Here is an 18,150-nt window from a genome sequence, read left to right as displayed (position 1 = left end):
TTATTTTTAGTTTTTTGGATATATCCATCTAGGAGTTGATGGAGCATACAGTTCCTCTGTATTTAACTATATTAAACTTTTCCACAACGGCTGGCACCAATTTACATTCCCATCAGCAATGCATGAGGGTTCCAGTTTTTTTCGTACTCTCCCTACACCTATTATTTTCTTCATCTCTCTCTTTTTTTTTTAAATTATATCCATCTGCATGGGTGCTAAGTAATTATTTTATGATTCTGATATGCATTTCCCTGATGTCTAATGATACTGAATATCTTTTCATGTGTTTATTGGCCATTTTTATATCTTGTTTAGAAACATGTCTAATCAAATACTGTGTCTAAAATTGGTCTTTTTTTCCCCTCTTTCTTCATAAGAGTAAATTTTTGCCTTTTACTGTCTCAGAAATAGCTTTGGATCTTCACTGTTGAGCTTGGACTAGCATCATAAATTCATCCTGGAAAACTCACTCAAGGCCTACCTGCCATTTTTAGATATGATGATAACTGGGCAAGCAGTATTTTCTGTTTTTGATTGGTGGACGGCTTTTCTTTATTTTCCATTAAAAATGTTTCAAAAGCATATTTTGATGGAGTTATTGTCATGGCTGTAATTTGGATTTGGGCAAATCTTATTGGGAAATTAATTATGATAGAATGATAACGTATCTATGGTTGATACTCTTATCGGTGCTCACTGGAAGTGTTAAAGTAGAATCTAGAAAACTATTTATTGGTTGTTTATAGAAGAAATTAGTGCATAATAAAGAAAGTTGAATTATGTGCTTTTTGAGATTCTTTACAGCTTTAAGATTCTGAAATTTGTCCCAGTGAAATGGTATGAAAAGTATCTTATTGCATCATTATTTTGTACAAACTTTTTTTTGTAAAAAGTTTGATTCTCAGGGTAATGTAGATTTGCCTTGAAAATGTGGAATTACTTCAAAAACAGAACGAAGTATTATGTACTTTATTGTTTTTAAGAGATTTAATTTGTTTTACTTTGTTGCAGTTGAGATAGTTTGCTTTCAGTCCTTAAAAAAAATGTTTTCTTACAGATTAGCAAGACATCTACAAAAAGAGGCCCAAGCTCAACACAACAATTCTGAATTCACAGAAGAGCAAAAGGTACCATCAAATAATATCTAGATATATTCAATTCCAAATGAAATTGCTCTTGAGTCCATTAAGCAGAAAAATAAACAAAAAACTGTTATATTTAAGTAAAAAAAAATCAGATTGATCATGCTTTGCCTAACATTAAGTGAACATTTATACAGATATATAACTTATCACTTAATGAATTTCTTTTCTTAACTATTTAGGCCTTATTTAACTCTAACGGAAGTCATCCACACTTTAGTTGAAAAGCATGGGTAACCCATAGACTGGAGTTTGTTCCGAGTCACTTGGAAAAACAGAAGGATTGGGAATAAGTGCATTCCACCTCAATGCTTAACTCTGAATTTTCATAACTCTTTATGTATCACCTCTCAAACCAAAAAGGAAAACACACACAAAACCCCCAAAACCAAAAAACAAATGGAAAAAAAATTAGGTCTAGTCAAGAACTTGGCATACAGATCTGTCAGCTAAATAAACATATAAGATTGCAAAATGTTTCACTACTGTTCTTTCTTCCTTGAATTAAAATTTTTGTATGTCAAGTTGATTCCCTGATAGAGATTATGTAAAAGGGGATACTTTAAAGTAACTTATTCTAAAAGAAGAGAAGAAATGGGAGGAAACAACACCTATTTTCTCCTGGCTCAGAGTAAGTAGTGTTAAGTCAATTTTTAATCTTGTAGATAGTGAAAAATATGTGTTAGTCTTTTCTTCATCTCTTTTTTTTGAATAAATTTTATTTTATTTTTATTTATTTATTTATTTATTTATTATTGGTTGTTCAAAACATTACAAAGCTCTTGACATTTCATATTTCATACATTAGATTCAAGTGGGTTATGAACTCCCATTTTTACCCCAAATACAGATTGCAGAATCACATTGGTTACACAGCCACAATTTTACATAATGCCCTATTAGTAACTGTTGTATTCTGCTACCTTTCCTATCCTCTACTATCCCCCTTTTCCTCATCTCTTAAGAAAAGGCAGTGTGAAAACCCTGGTGACCTAATTCAGTCTTATTAATACTTTTCTTTTTTTGCACAAGGGGAAATGGGAGTAATTTTTTGCATAACTTTTTAATTAAACTTAAGCAAGTTTTTAATCCATAGGCCTGTGTTTATTGATTCTTAGTTCCAGGAGTTTGGGGAGAAAAAGCCCCCAGAGGGTTAGCTGTATTTCTTGCCCAAATATATTTGTATTTTTAAAATATTTAAAATCTACTTTAAAAAATTATGTTACTACAATTTGAAAGGGTGTTTTTCGTTTTTCCTTAGTAAGTGCTAATATCCACAATAGATTTAAGACACTTAGGATGTTAGTCCTGGAAAATAATTATCACAAAGGAAATAGCTGATATGCTTAAGGAAAGGAACAAAGACTATACACTATCCCACTTCTGTAAGATTTGTGAAATCTATCTAGGAACTGATTAGGAAGTGATCAGCTGGCATCATTGAATTAAGACTTAAAATATCTAAATCTTGATGAATAGAATCTTAGATATCCAGGTACATAAATTAATAGTTAATGAAGTATGTTATGAATATGAAGACAATAAAAAATGTAAAAAAGTTTTAATGATCCCATATTTTAGTCACCTATTTGCCTTCAATTAGTTAGATTTCTCCAGCATTTGTTGCTCAGGAGTAGAACCTGTGAACCACATGGCCTGAGATTAAAGTCTTTTGACCTCCTAAAACATTTTAAAATTACAAAACAAACAGGTTAATATCAAAAAATGAACCTTGTTAAGTGATGAGGAAAAAATTAACTTTTTCTTCATTTTCTTTATTATTCTGAGACTAGAGTTGTTGTTGATAATGCTATTGATTCTTTAATTTATAGCTGTCCAGCTTGTCTTTGGTTATAAAGACCCCCAGATCTTGTACTCCAAAAGATCCAGGAGGCTGCAGGACCTAGGGGAGAGAGCTGAGACCTAGAGTCAGAAGACTTAAGTCTTGCATCCTGGCTTTGGCTCTGGGGCCTGGTTTTCCTTATATAAGAAATGAGAGATTAGAGAACTCTTAAGTGACTTTAAAAGGTCTTTCCTTCCTAAAACTCCAGTGACCTCTACCTGTGAAGTGGTCTGTACCTCCTCCTTTCCTGGAAGCCTGATTTCTGAGGAACATATTATTTATAATACCTGCCCAGGAGGCATTTCTGGCTGCCAGGTGTAACTGCAGACCATATCTAATTAAATTATATATAATTAAATTATATATAATTAAAATAATATATAATTAAATTATATATAATTAAATCATATCTAGACCTATCACCAAACCAAACTTGATTTAGAATTGGTTGTGGCATATTAGTTTAGAAGAGAATATATACTCATCTCTCTCCCACTTCTCAGCCCTTTGTCTTCTGATTCTCTTCTCTAAAATCTGCAAGGTGCTAGAAAAGGAATAATAATTTATTTAAAGAAGTATAGATCTCTTTTGTAAATTTTTTAAATTGTAGATGGACACTATATCTTTGTTTTATTTATTTTTTTTATGTGGTACTGAGGATTGAGCCCAGTGCCTCACACATGTGAGGCAAGTGTTCAACCACTGAGCTAAAATCCCAGTCCCTATAGATCTCTTATAAATAAAAATTCTTGATTTTAGTAACTGACAGTTAAAATTATCTTGGGATTTATAGCATTTTTTTTCCTACAGAAAACCATAGGCAAAATTGCAACATGCTTGGAATTGCGAAGTGCAGCTTTACAGATAAATGGATTTTTTTAAATGAATTATTCTAAATTGTTCTGATAAGATATTAGACATTCATGCCCAAAGCAATATTATCTCAGAAGGGTTTTATAACAATTGGAATTGATCAGTTGAACTCACACTTAAATGATTTAGTTCATACTTTGTAAACGGTAGAAATAAAAGATATGATTCTAATTTTTTCTGTTTCTATTAGCTTGAATATTCCAAAAATCAGTTTGGAACTTTTTATTTTCTACCTTTAAAACAAGAAATATATTTATTTTAAATATTTTATTCTTGCCATTTAAAAGACATGGGGTGCAGTGAAATCTTTGTAATGAAAAGATATAATATGCATATTTTAAATTTAGTCCACACAGTCCCAGGAAGAATTTAAACTGGAGGACCTGAAGAAGCTAGAACCAAGTAAGTTTTGTTTTATATTTTTTAGTGATATTTTTTTAGGAAGAGAGTTTTATCTGTTGTGAATATTAAGATTGTTTAGCACAGAAAGTGATTGGATTTATTTCTCTTATTTTTTGGTGCTTTTAAAATTCCTACAATATTTGTATTTTTAATTACCATTTGGATTTAATCTTTATTATAGAATATATATGTTGTACTTCATCTAAATATCCAAATTAACCTTTAATTTGTCTTAATGGCTTTAATAAGATTATAATTATTTTGATAAACATTTTCAGTAGAGTCCAGTAGAGAAGATAAGGTTACAGTCATTAATGCCCATTCACATTACATGTTATTGAAAACTACAGTCTGAATGTTGGGAATGCATTACAAAGTGTTTTTTTGTTGTCTCCATTTTTTTCCCTTCTTCAAAATTTTAAAAAGTAAACAATTCCTTCAGTTATCTTGTTGGTTAGGATATTCCCAAATAAAGCCTTTCTGCTGTTTCAAATGATTGCTCTCTTAGAACTGTCTGCAGTATGGGCAAAGGCACAGTGTGAATAACTGAATGAATGTAAGTTAATGTAGCCTTTTTTAAAAAAAAACTTTTTTAGTTGTAGACAGATACAATACCTTTATTTTATTTGTTTGTTTTTATGTGGTGTTGAGGATCGAATCCAGTACCTCACACATGCAAGGCAAATGCTCTGCCAACTGAACTATAACCCAGCTCCTGTACTCTTTTTTTATTGAGATAAGATTGCACATCTCAGTGCATTTATGTGACTAGGGAATAGTAGATTTTATTTATCCAACTAAGTAAGATTTTTAAGTAGGGAATCTTAAATCAAAGCATTTTCAAACAGAAAGGAGTCTCAGACTTGTGATCACATTCTCTATTGAGGAAAGAAATGAAATGATTTGTTTGTCCTGTTTCACTTCAATCTCCAGTAACTGAGCAGGGCCTAAATCTCAGAACATTTGTCAGTGTATCTCAGTTCACACTAGTGCAATCCTTTTAATGTAAACATTCTTTGAGTAAGAGATAAAATATTAATTTAAGAACTAAAGAGAGCCTTGCACAGTGGCGCATGCCTGTAATCACAGCCGCTCGGGAGGCTGAGGCAGAAGGATATCAAATTCAAAGCCAACCCTAGCAAAGCAAGGCACTAAGCAACTTAGTGAGACCCTGTCTCTAAATAAAATACAAAATAGGGCTGGGGATGTGGCTCAGTGGTCAAGTGCCCCTGAGTTTAATCCCAGTACCCCCTGCCAAAAAAAGAACTAAATAGAATGTTCCTATAAATTCCACAAACTGCCAATATCTAATTCATTATAGCAATTCTAACAAAAACATATATTATTGAGATAGCTGAAATGTGATTGTATTGCAGATCCAGGATAGAAAAAGGATTCTCAGAGTATACTGAAGGGGATCTGATTTTCTGTTGTTTGGGTTGGAAAAGAGAAGTTAACAACAACAACAGACAACAACAAAGGAATGCATAGCAGATTTGTTGTGATTCTGGTGGCTTTTCCACAGTTTTAGATGATCATATTTCATTTCTTCAGAACACCATTCTTCTGAATATGGCAAGAATTCTGTCATTTTAATAGTTTTGGTTTCTTTACGTAATCCAGATCATAAAGTTTTGTTTTCTTTGTGGTTCTGGGGATCAAACCCATGACCTCACACATGCTAGGCAAGTATTTCACCACTGAGCTACATCTCCAGCCCTAGATCATAAGAGTTGGAGATGTTATAAGAGACACAACTTATATTCAGAAATAGTTCTTATGCCTATATCCAATGTATATAAGGATACTAATCAATGTAATATTTCTCACAAATTTTGGGGTTTTTTTATACCTAAAACTTTATTTCTCAAAAGCATTAATAAATACTTTGTATAAGATTGAGATATAATTTATATAAAGCACAATTCACCAATTTAACGTATCACTCAATTTTTTTAGTAAATTGGAAGAGTTATGCAGACATCACCACAATCAATTTTAGGACATTTTCATCACCACAAGAAGAAACCCTATTCCCATGAGCAGTCATTCACTTCTTGCCATCCCCCTAAAATCCCTTCCAATTCCCAGCCCTATGAAACCATTAGTTTGATTTCTGTCTATAAATTGTCCTATTGTAGACATTTTATTTAAATGGACTCATATGATATATGATCTTTTATGACTGGCTACATATAAGATTATTTTGAGAAAAACACATTGATGGCTTTAAATAAAAGATTGCAACAGTTGTTTATATGGTGGTTCTACTGAAAATTATGTTTGTGTGTGAGTGTGTGTGTGTGTGTGTGTGTGTGTGTGTGAGAGAGAGAGAGAGAGAGAGAGAGAGAGAGAGAGAGAGATGATGCAGGGGATTGAACTAAGGGCTTTGGGCATGTTAGACAAGTGCTTTACCATAAACTATGTCACCAGCCCTCAGTTTTTTATGATAAAAATTATTAGGATTTTGGCTTCTTATTCAGTCACTATTTCCTATTAGTTGTTTGTTTCCAAACAAAATTTAAGAATCTTATAGATACACAAAGTGGCCGTAAAGACTGTGGATGTTTATTTCATATATTTATTATCTCTTCTCTTTCTCTGAGCATACTCAAGTACTTCTATTGCCTCACAAGATCTTTCATTAATTGCCTTTTTTTTTAGAATAGCATCTATATGCTAAGCACTCGAATCCTCTCAGTAACATTCTGCTAAGGACAACACCGACACTAGCTTGTAAATCCCAGCAATGAGTTTTAGGGTCACCTGGATTGGTTCTTTCACTATGCTGTTAGTAATACCTGTAGTGGTGCTGTACTACATCATTCCTAAGTACAGCTCTCCAGTTCAAATTCCTAAGAAATTATTGACCCATGTATTAGTCGAAGATCAGGTTAAAATCTATTACTTTTTTGGCTTTTTAAAAAAGATTTGGAATAGAAATGGAAAGAGTATTTTGGAGATCCACTTTATTATACTTTATATAATGTTTTTCATTTGTACTTTTCCCTTCTTGATAGTTATCTTTTTAGATGATTTTAATTTGCTGTTGCTTCTCAAAGAAACATAAGTGAGTATTCTGTATTTCAGTAGGGTAGACTCTGTAATTTGGAATTTATCCAAGCAGGGCACTTGTTGTGAGTTAATTATTGAGTTGGAATTAAATATTTTCTACAAATTGGTATTTAGTAATATTTCAGATTAAGTATACTTATTCAAGCTTTCTTTTTAAAATGTTAAGCCTCTTCTAAGGAAAATAGTGAATTCTAACTTTTAATATGTTGAACTTAACTGGTTTCCTTTCTTTTAAAAAAAGTTTTTTTTTTTTTAAATTTAATGCGTGTGTGTGGTGCTGGGGATCGAACCCGGGGCATTTCCCATATAAGGCAAATCCTCTACCACTGAGCTACATCACTAGCTCTTGGCTGGTTTATTAGGCTGATGTATTCTTTACTTGAACATTTTGAAATCTTTTAAATTCTGCTGAAAATACTAAAACTATGATTGTGAAAGTCTGAGCCATTTTTTCTTATGTTAATTGCAGTAATGTACTGCTGCTTACTCAAGCATATCTCCCCACCACCACCCTGCAAAATTCCCTTCTGTTAAGCCACCCTTCAAGGCTTCACAGAAATCCCACCTCTCCCTGAAAGCTTTCTCTGCTGTCTCTATAGAGGCAAAATTAAACTCTGCCTCCTCTCCTGTATAGAATCATTTTAACTATCCATTGTCAGATTCTCACATGTGTTATTTTCACTTGTATTTGTTTTAGTCCTCAAAGAGATTTGAATGAACTCTTCCCCCACCCCAGAGCCTATTGAATGCTTTAAATGTAGTATGAACTTGGCAAGATTGTGTTGAGTTAAATAGATTTGAATGTTTTGAAGGAATCTTTTCCTATAATTTAAAAAATAACCTTTCAAAATTGAGGCAGCTGCCCATTTTCCTACCACGAAAATGAAACACGTCAGTCACCAAAAGCAAAATGCATTTTGATATTTGCCTGTGTGTCATCTTTTGAGGGTTAGCTTCAGGAGGTTGGTAGGTCTGTGCTCCAAGAGAAAGGCTGGGAGTGCTGAATTTTCCATGGTGGAGTAGCATCAGATGTCTGCCATGTAGTGATCCAAAGTGTGTAAGTCCTACCAAATCAGCCAATGCTTCATACTTATGATAATGTCTTTTGTAAAATTCAAGCTCCTCCTCAATTCCTCCTAAGACATCATTGCTAGTATTGGTAGAAAGAAAACTCTATGTAAAGTTTAAGCTATTTTAAAAGAACAATAGAATCTGTTATTCCATAGTTGTTGAAAATGTAAACCTATAATACAGTTGTAGAAAGTAAAACAGAATTTGTTTTAAAGCTATTTAAATTTGTTCTAAAGCTATTCACATAAATTAAATGTTTCATAGTACTTTAACTTGTAAAAATAATATAACAAAGCTATTATTCTAAAGCAAATACTTCCTCTTCAGAGCTTTGATACCAAAGAAATGAAAATACTATTTAATTATTCTGTTACAATACAAATGCAAGATAACCACTGAGCCACATCCCCAGCCCTATTTTGTATTTTATTTAGAGACAGGGTCTCACTGAGTTGCTTATGCCTCACTTTTGCTGAGGCTGGCTTTGAATTCTTAATCCTCCTAAGCCTCTGGGATTACAGGTGTGCACTACCACACTCAGCCAAGATATTCTTAATAACCAAGATATTTTTCAACTTTTTTGTTTGTTTTTGACATACTGGGGATTGAACCCAGGGGTGCTCTACCACTGAGCTATATTTCCAGTCCTTTTTATTTTTATTTTTTAAAACATTTTTAGTTGTAGATGGACACTATACCTTTATTTTATTTATTCATTTCATGTAGTGCTAAGGATTGAACCCATTGCCACATGTGCAAGGCAAGCACTCTACCACTGAACTACAACCCCAGCCCTTTTATTGTTTTATTTTTATTTTGAGACAGGGTCTCCCTACATTGCTTAGGCAGATGAACTTCTAGTCCTCCTGACTCAGGCTTTTGGTACCTGGGATTACAGACACATGCCACCATAACAGGATCAGCTTTTAAAAATTATTGTTATATACATTTTTAATGGTTGATTTTTTTTGCTCATTTCATTAAACTCTTATTAAAATATGATCATTTCTGTGTGTTTGTTTCTGGTATGAGTGAGACATGATCTTTTTGTTACCTGCTCCCCATTCTTGGTATCTATTCCATTGTTGTGTAAGTGATCAATATTTATTAATATTACTTATTAATATTGAGTTGATTTAATAGTTTAGTAACAATGATCATGCAGAAGTATAGAAAAGATGTTCTTGTATTAAAAAATAAACAGTACTTCTTAGTGAGATAAGAAATATTAGGATTCTAGTCAACTAGATCAAAAAGGTCATGGAGAGAGTGAATGTCCATTTTAGATTTTCCCTTGCCATTTTGTATACATGTATTTAGGCTGTAATTCTCTCAATAGCCTGTAAAGGAAGTAGCATTCTCATTTTAGAACTGGGGAGATTAGAGTATTTATGTAAATGTTCAAGTTATTGTTGTAATTGTAGGGCTAGGTTTTGGTTTAAACCTTCTACTTTGATCTCCTGCTGCTTCCCCTTTGCTTGTCAGACTTAAGTTCCCACAGTCCTTTCTGTGCCTTGAATAAGGCAAACTGTTTCCTACTTGGAACCTTTGTTGTTGCTCCAGCCTGTTCTTTAATACCTGGGAAGCCTTATGCTAGAGCCACTTATGAATGATTCCTCTCATCTCAGGTCTTGGCTCAAATGTCTTCTTACAGTTTAGTTTTGAAAGGCACCCTGTCTACCTTAGCTACTCTACCAGGTTCTCTCTGCTTTTACACAGCATCCTGCTTGTATCCTTCATACCACTAATCACATCTTACATTATCTTGTTTATTTGTTGGCATATTTATTGTTTACTTTTCCTTAGTAAGGTCTAAGGTCCAAATATGAGTTCTTGATTACTGTGTATCTTTAGCACCTAAAACAGTGATTGGAACATTGTGAGTACTCGGTATGCATTTGTTAAGAAGAAGAAAGAGATAAAGGATGAAGAAGAGCTAAAGGGAGAGAGAATAAGAGTGAGTAATGAGAATCTGGGTACAAGTTTCCAACTTCTTTCTCACTGGATGATTGACTCCTATTGGAATAAGTAATGTAATTACAACCTGTTCTTTTTGAATTTCCTTATTTAGGAACCCAATATGCCATACTCCTTTTAACTGAAATCTGCAAGACTCCAAAATTAAAGTCTGAGTAATTAGAGTAAAAACCATGGGTTGCCCAATTAATAATGCTAAATATTCACCTTAAAATAATTGCAGGTAGTCACTAGGAACCCATAAATTGGGAAATGAAACAATAAATTTCATAAAATACTTTTCCAGATACAGATAGAATTGTAGAACATCTGTCTGTAGGCTTACATGCCAGAAAGTAATCAACCAGGACACAAGAAGTGATAGCATTATGTTGTTTGATGACTTCCCTGAGGAGAAAGTCTGCTGTGTGTGTGTGTGTATGTGTATGTGTGTGTACACACGTGTAAATATATATATATATATATATATATATATATACACAAACACACACACACATATATATATATATATGCATGTATATATGTGTGCACACATATACAATAAATTTCATCATAAAAGGAATATTGGAATTATAACCTTGCTGCTACAAACCTTACCAGTGTGATAAGTATTGAGGGAAATCTATTTAGGATAAAGAATAAGATGTGATTATCTATTTCTCTTTAATTAGTCATCTTCAGTATCAATCTTTTAATTAAAATACTTCAGGAGAAGAGGTATTCTCTTTCACTGGTACCCCATATCACCTAGGACCTTGTACATTGGAGAACTATTTTATGGTTCATTTTCTATGAGGGCTCTGAGACTTTCCTTGGAGATCTTACAGTACTCTGAAAATACTGGTACCTGCAGTCCACTATGGACATTTTTATTTTGCTAAGACACTCAGTAGTCAATTGCAGAGTCTTAAAATGATAGTGAAGCTCGGAATTTAAAATACATATATTAATGTGTGCTTAATACACTATAAAATATGATTAAAAGTATCAATTTAAGATATAACATATAAGACTAACTAATATATAAGACTTACATAACATGTAAGACTAAGATATAAGACTAATGTTTGTCTATGTCTTTATTCTAGTCCTAAAAAATATTCTCACATATAATAAAGAATTTCCATTTGATGTTCAGCCTAGCCCATTAAGGTAAATAAATAAGCATCCATATTTTGTCTTCTGATTTTATTATCTATTTTATGCCTGTTTTTCAAATATTTCTGTATTTTTTTCCCTATCAAATTTGGTATTGGTGATATGACTGGTAGCAATGAGATGATTGACATTGACATTTATATCAACATCAACCTAATAATCAGCATCTTATCTGGGAAGTTAGTGGCTATGAGGGTTAGCTGGTGTATTAAGTGGAGTAGCTCACTAATTTTTCTGTCCTTTTTTATATAGGAGAATTTTAGCCCCTGGTGAGGAAGAGCATTTGGAATTTGAAGAAGATGAAGAAGAAGGTGGTGCTGGAGCAGGGTCTCCTAATTCTTTTCCTGCTAGAGTGCCTGGTGGGTTCAAAAAATGTACATTATATAATTCAAGGTCAGGTGTTTGGAACTTACTTTTGTACTTGTTAGTGGCGGGTAAAACATCTCCAGGTTTGCCAATCTTAAGCAAATTATCATGGCCATTCTGTTAGCGGTAGCTATCGGTTTATTGTGAAAGTATCTTACTATTTGTGTCAGGGATCCTCAAAACATCCCATGTTTAGTGATTGGCTAGGAATACCCACAGGACTCAGCATATAGCTGTACTCACAGTTGTATTCTGAGTCATTACAACAAGAAAACATAAGAACAAAATCAGCAAAGGGTAAAGGCACACAGGCAAATTCCAGAGGAAACCAAACTTCTAAGAGTCCTCTCCCAGCAGAGTCAAATATGTATTTGATTCTCTCAACATTCTTTCACACCTGTGAAATGAAAAAATATTGTCTATTGGGGAAGCACTGTAGAGATTCAGTGCAGAAGACACTTATTGGGGTTAGCATGAACCAAAACTACAGACTCCAGGAAGAAAGCAAGTGTTCAGCACAAACCATATTGTTTGCATGGACGGTTTAGGCACAGTGATCTTCTTAACAGGGCATCATGGGAATCCTGCTGAAATCCAGGTTCCCAGATGCTAGCCATAGACCAACATTGTAAGTAGGCTTTCAAGAGTAACTGTTTGCTATGTTAATTCTTTTCTTTATATATCTAGCTGTTCTTTAAATAATCATATATGATTGTGAAACCTGGACCTGGAGGAATAGATACTAAACAGTTGCCCTTAACAGGGAAATAAAGAATACATAGCAAGTCCTTTTTATTTTTGGAAGATCTTGACAAGGTTGTAAAATACCCTAGTCAAGCACCCTGAGTAAATTATTTGCCTCTTCTACTTCTATACTTTCTTCTGTTCTTATACAGTGCACAGTTTTTACTTCTGATGAATTAGTTCATTTTTGGAAGTGTAGAAATAGCACTGTACTATTGTGATGCATTTTTTTAAAAGACTCTATGCTTTATGGTATAATTAAATATAATATACATATCATCCAGAAAACTTCATAATTAAAGTCATATTCCAGTAATTTAAATACTCTTTGGTAGAAGACGTTTGAAATATAAACAGTATAGGCTTAGACCAATAAGATACCTGCGCTTTTGAGTCTAACATCTGCCAATCAGTAGTTAAGTGACTGTACTTAATTCTTTATAAAAGGAGATGTTGACAATGTCTAATTCATAGGGTTACAATGAAAATTAGGCACCACATACAAATCATTTGGCATTATACTTTTCATTTGCTGGGGTAGTGGTGGCTACTGTATTTTCATTATCACCTATAAATGATGCTAACAGTCCTACACCATAGGATTATTAGAAAAATTACAATCACTATAAAATGTTATTGTTAGTGTTTCTTTGGTACAAGGTAATTATTTCCAATCTGCTTGTCTTTATGAATAAAGAGCTATATTTTACTTGTTATATTTGTAGGAAATTCAAGATTGCTGAGATGATGAGGTAAATAAATTTGCTAAAATTTTTCTGCATTTTTTATTTCCTTTTTAAACCACATGCTGTAATTGAAATAGATTCCAGTTCTATAAATTTCTGGGTTTGGTTATTTGTTCACTAGTTATACTTCTGTAGCAAACAAGATCCTTAAAGCAGATGATGTAAGTCATGAAATGGACAGGTCTTTATGGGGTTCAGGTTGCTGAGTTGAAAAGAAACTCTGTAAATTAAGTCTATTTGCTATGAAAGATTAAGCCCAAAGTAATTAGATTTTTTTATTCTGATATAGCATTTTGGTATTTTATTTCAGAGATACAGAAAGCTCACTAAACCTTTCTATTCCATGAATTATTTTCCTCAAAGTAAGAAAGAGTACATATAGTTCAATTGGCTATATTTGATTTTTGATCATATTTTCCAGGGCCTGTGTCATTATAAAATTGAAAATGTCATTGAAGGACAATTTGACCTTTAACTTAATTGTAGAATGGGAAAAAATTGTTATACTGTGGACATCCAAGATTTCATTCGTGATAAGGCTGTTGTGTCTACATTATCATGGCAGGGTGCTTCTAAGAATTATAACATTTTTATTACCTTTATTTTATGTAATTTATATAATTGTAAGTTTGTTGTACTTTTTTTTTTGGTACTGAGGATTTAACACAGGGGTACTTTACCAGTGAGCCACATCCTCAGCCCTTTTTATTTTTTATTTTGAGACAGTATTTCACTTAGTTGCTTAGGGCCTCACTTAGTTGCTGAGATTAGTCTTAAACTTGGGATCCTCCTGCCTCAGCCTCCCAAGTCACCTGGATTCCAGGCTTGTGCTATAGCATCTAGCTTATTGTGATCTTTTTAAAAAAAGATTTATTAAGGTGTCCCTTACATATATAAAAGGCATCTTTTTTAATGTACAGCTTTATAAGTTTTGACAAACACACATGGTAAACACTACTACTGTTAAGCTAATGAGATAAAGTATAATATATGAATATGGTATGATCAAGAGTAGTTTATTCCCATTTAAAATCAAAAATGGATTTTTATCCAACCTTTCTTGAAAAGAATAAAAAATTGTTGAACCTTTCTTTGACATTATTATCATTTTCAAAGCCTTCAATTCTCATAAGACAGTAACTTTTTTGTACTGCTTTAAACACTAACTGGCTTAAATCCAAATAGTAGTTTAATTTTCTTAAGGTAATCTCAGTAGATTTCATTTAAATAGAGGATAAAAATTTATAACCTATTATTTATTACCTGAAAATTTATTTATCATGTTGAATATTAAAGCTTCTAAATGATAAACCAAAGTAATACAAATTTTAAAAAAATAGCTGGCCAGGATTATATGCTTATAATCCTAGCTACTTGAGAAATTGAGGCAGGAGGATTGCAAGTTTGAGGCCAGTGGGGGCAACTTAGAGAGACTTTGTCTCAAAATAGAAAGAACTAGGGATGTAGCTCAGTGGTAGGGTGCTTGCCTCACCTGTGTGAAGCCCTACATTCATTTCCTAGTACCACGTGCAGAAATAGCCATGTCACAATTTTAGACAAAATTTAAAAAAAACGTTTCTGAGTGACCTAAACATAAGCCTAGCAATCTCAACATTATTCTAGATTTGTATTGGTTATTCATCTTTTATATAGTCTTAGATATGTACAAAAAATGTTTTTTTGAAACTCAAAATGAAGAGTGAATCTTACTTCTTTAATATCAAACCTGTACTTGTTTCTTTCCTGCATAAATATTCAATTCTGAGTTGAACTTGAGAGTTAAGCAAATATGTATTTCATTTTCAGCTAAAGTGCAGTTTTTTTCTTACCCATGCATATAGGAAGTTGAAAACTGCAACAAAATATTCATTGCTGTTCCATGAATATTAGGGCATCCTTATTTCACAGAATTTCAGAATATATTTAGGGTTAAACAGTAAATACCACCAAAGTGTGCAGATAGACTCTGGCTCTCCGAGCACATCCTTTCTCTCAAAGTCTCAAATTCTCAGACTGAGCCAAACAGTCAGAGCCAGAGTCCCTCATCCAGTCATGTACTTATATTGAAAGGAAAGGAAAGTACCATTCAATGTTATCTGGTAGTTCTCCTAGCTGTTTTTCAATAGTTTTAAGGCTTGTTAATATTCTATTACTCTCAAGCAGTTTTGAAAGATTTCTTTTTTATAATTTGTTTCTACATGTTTGTTTGTAGTACTGGGGATTGAAGTCAGGGATGCTCTACCACCTAGCTACTTCCCCAGCTCTTTGATTTTTTTTTTTTTATTTTGAAACAGGGTTTTGCTAAGTTGCCCACGCTGGCCTCTCTTGCCTTAACTTGCCAAGTTGTTGGGATTACAGGCATGCAGCACTATGTCTGGCTCAGTTTGTTTTGTTTTGTTTGTTTTGTTTTTTAATCCATGAATCTTGTCACTTGAAGTCAAAAGGTTTTCTCCAGAGCTTTGCAGAAATTGGTTCAGAGGAAATGTCTATTGAGTAGGCTCTTCATCAAGGCTCTAAGCAACATCTGGCCTGCTTTTTCTTTCTTTTTTTTTAAAGAGAGAGTGAGAGAGGAGAGAGAGAGAAGTTTAATATTTATTTTTCAGTTATTGGCGGACACAACATCTTTGTTTGTATGTGGTGCTGAGGATCAAACCCGGGCTGCAGGCATGCCAGGCGAGCGCGCTACCGCTTGAGCCACATCCCCAGCCCCAGGCCTGCTTTTTCTTGAAAGTCCTCTGGCCACTCAAATTTTTAACCCAACACCTGTAGTAACTCTTCCTTGCATGCTAAATGGCATCTGTGTATGAAGCATATACCCACTGATTCATCTTAGGTTTTGTGAGAGTATTTATTATTTTTTTCCAGATATGATGGTGACACTTAAGAATTCAGCCATTATCCAAATCACATATTTCTGAACACAGAAAAATACATATTTCTAGTACCAGTCAATAAAGAAAATAAAAACAAGAATATACTCATATAACCTATATACAAACAACTTTAATAAAGTATAATTTTTGACAGACCTAGAAATATTATTGTTTGAATGCTAATGACCCCTAAGATTTTTATCAAACTTTTAATATAATTTCAAAGTGAATAAACTTCTTATGATTTTACTCTTTATCTTGAAAGGTTGGAGCAGTTCCTCAACTACTAATCAGTTACCAACCAAAAGAAATTGTGCATGTGTTTTCATATTTTCACACAATTTGTATGTGTGTACAAATTGCAGATGTGCAGTACAAATTGCAAAATTTTTCTCTTGCTAGATTTTTAAGACCCATTTCATGTTTTGTGCCATTTACAAAATGTTATGACCAAATAATGATTTGACAATACCATTATTTTAAATTATGTTAAAATTATCCCAAAATAATAGAAAATATTATTTTATATATATCCTTTTTATTGGATTTTAAAATTACAAAGAAATGTGCACTTAAAAATGTGTGTGACAGACTTTGAATTGGTAGTATCAAACATCTGAATTTAATTGCAAGTATGATAAATCTAAAACAAAGAAGACATAAATATATAATCACACACATATGATAATGCTTAGTTTACATTTTAGATATCAGGTCCATCTCTGTCCTAAAAGTATGGACAACAAATTTTGTACTCCTTATTCATGACATTTAATTCACCAAGCACCAAGGCAAAATGAAGACTGACTCTCCTCTTATTGAAGTAAATGCATGTGACAAACATTTGTACAATATCATGTAAAAAGCAAATTCAAATCAGTGTTTTAAAAAAATATAATCTTTGGTAATTTTCCTCTTTTAATGTTCTTACCTAGACAATAATGTACTATTTTGGAACAAAGACTGTCATGCCATTTCCAATTTTGGACTAGAAATTGTCCTTATGGTATGATATGAGATATAAACAATAGAAATTTTTAAAAAGCAAAAATAAAAAGTTGAAAGAAAAGAATGACTTCCTCTTCTGCATGTGAGGACAGGGCCTTAAGGATCCCACTGACCTTCATATCCATGTCACTCCAGACTCATCCTCGGGTTGGTGGTCCTTTTATTGTCTGATTCTCCATGATCTCTATGGCTACACAGAGACTATTGAATGTGAGGCCATCCTACTTGATACTTAGACCTTCATTTTTCTCAGCACCCTCTTGGAACAAAGAAGTTATGGGCGGGGGGGGGGTGAGGGGCTTCAGATGTTCTCCCATTGTTTTTCTGTACCTGTTGCAGGTACAGTGGTGTTTCATTGCTCGGTCTGTCAGTGCTGTTGGGTGCCCAGCAGAGGCAGAGGCCTTACTTGCACAATTCCCTTTCCTCTCCACAGTGGCAGTTGCTGTAACATTCTTGGCTAGGTCAGATGCTTTTACACAGTTTTTAAAACATTCTTAAACAAACTTGTCTATGTTTAACAAACAGCCATTTGGGGGATCCATAGCTACCTTCATAAATTGTTTTCCACAGATGAAGCACAATGAAATAGAGCAACTTAAGTTTTTACCCAAGTACCACCTGTTAATAAACAGTTTCCATCAACAAGATGGACTTTTTGGTATCCCCTATTACAGTAGTGTGGTAAAATGGTTCCAAACCTTCCAATTCATTGTCATTATTTTATCAGAGTTGTCTTTAGGTTTAGGCTTATAATCTTCCTCTCACAGAAAATCACACTGAATTCAGTAATTCCTTCCAACTCTTTTTGACACCAGTGAGAGCATGCTTGCTCTGGTTGATGCATAAGAGGTGGTTGGGGGCAGATAAGTCAG

The 18,150-nt window shown here is 33.3% G+C and overlaps 1 long non-coding RNA gene across 1 annotated transcript; it reads left to right on the top strand.

The window, feature by feature from the left end:
* Positions 1–1,054: 1,054 nt before the first annotated feature.
* LOC144374376 (uncharacterized) lies at positions 1,055–16,012 on the top strand. Its single transcript, XR_013433806.1, has 4 exons — positions 1,055–1,127; positions 11,472–11,535; positions 11,794–11,900; positions 16,001–16,012. It is a non-coding gene; the product is annotated as an uncharacterized LOC144374376 (long non-coding RNA).
* The last annotated feature ends 2,138 nt before the right edge of the window (positions 16,013–18,150 follow it).

This window comes from Ictidomys tridecemlineatus, unplaced genomic scaffold (assembly GCF_052094955.1).
Source record: "Ictidomys tridecemlineatus isolate mIctTri1 unplaced genomic scaffold, mIctTri1.hap1 Scaffold_666, whole genome shotgun sequence".
Lineage (NCBI taxonomy): Eukaryota > Metazoa > Chordata > Mammalia > Rodentia > Sciuridae > Ictidomys > Ictidomys tridecemlineatus.
The sequence above is the reverse complement of the archived record's forward strand: the minus strand, read 5'-3'. Positions and strand labels throughout refer to the sequence as shown.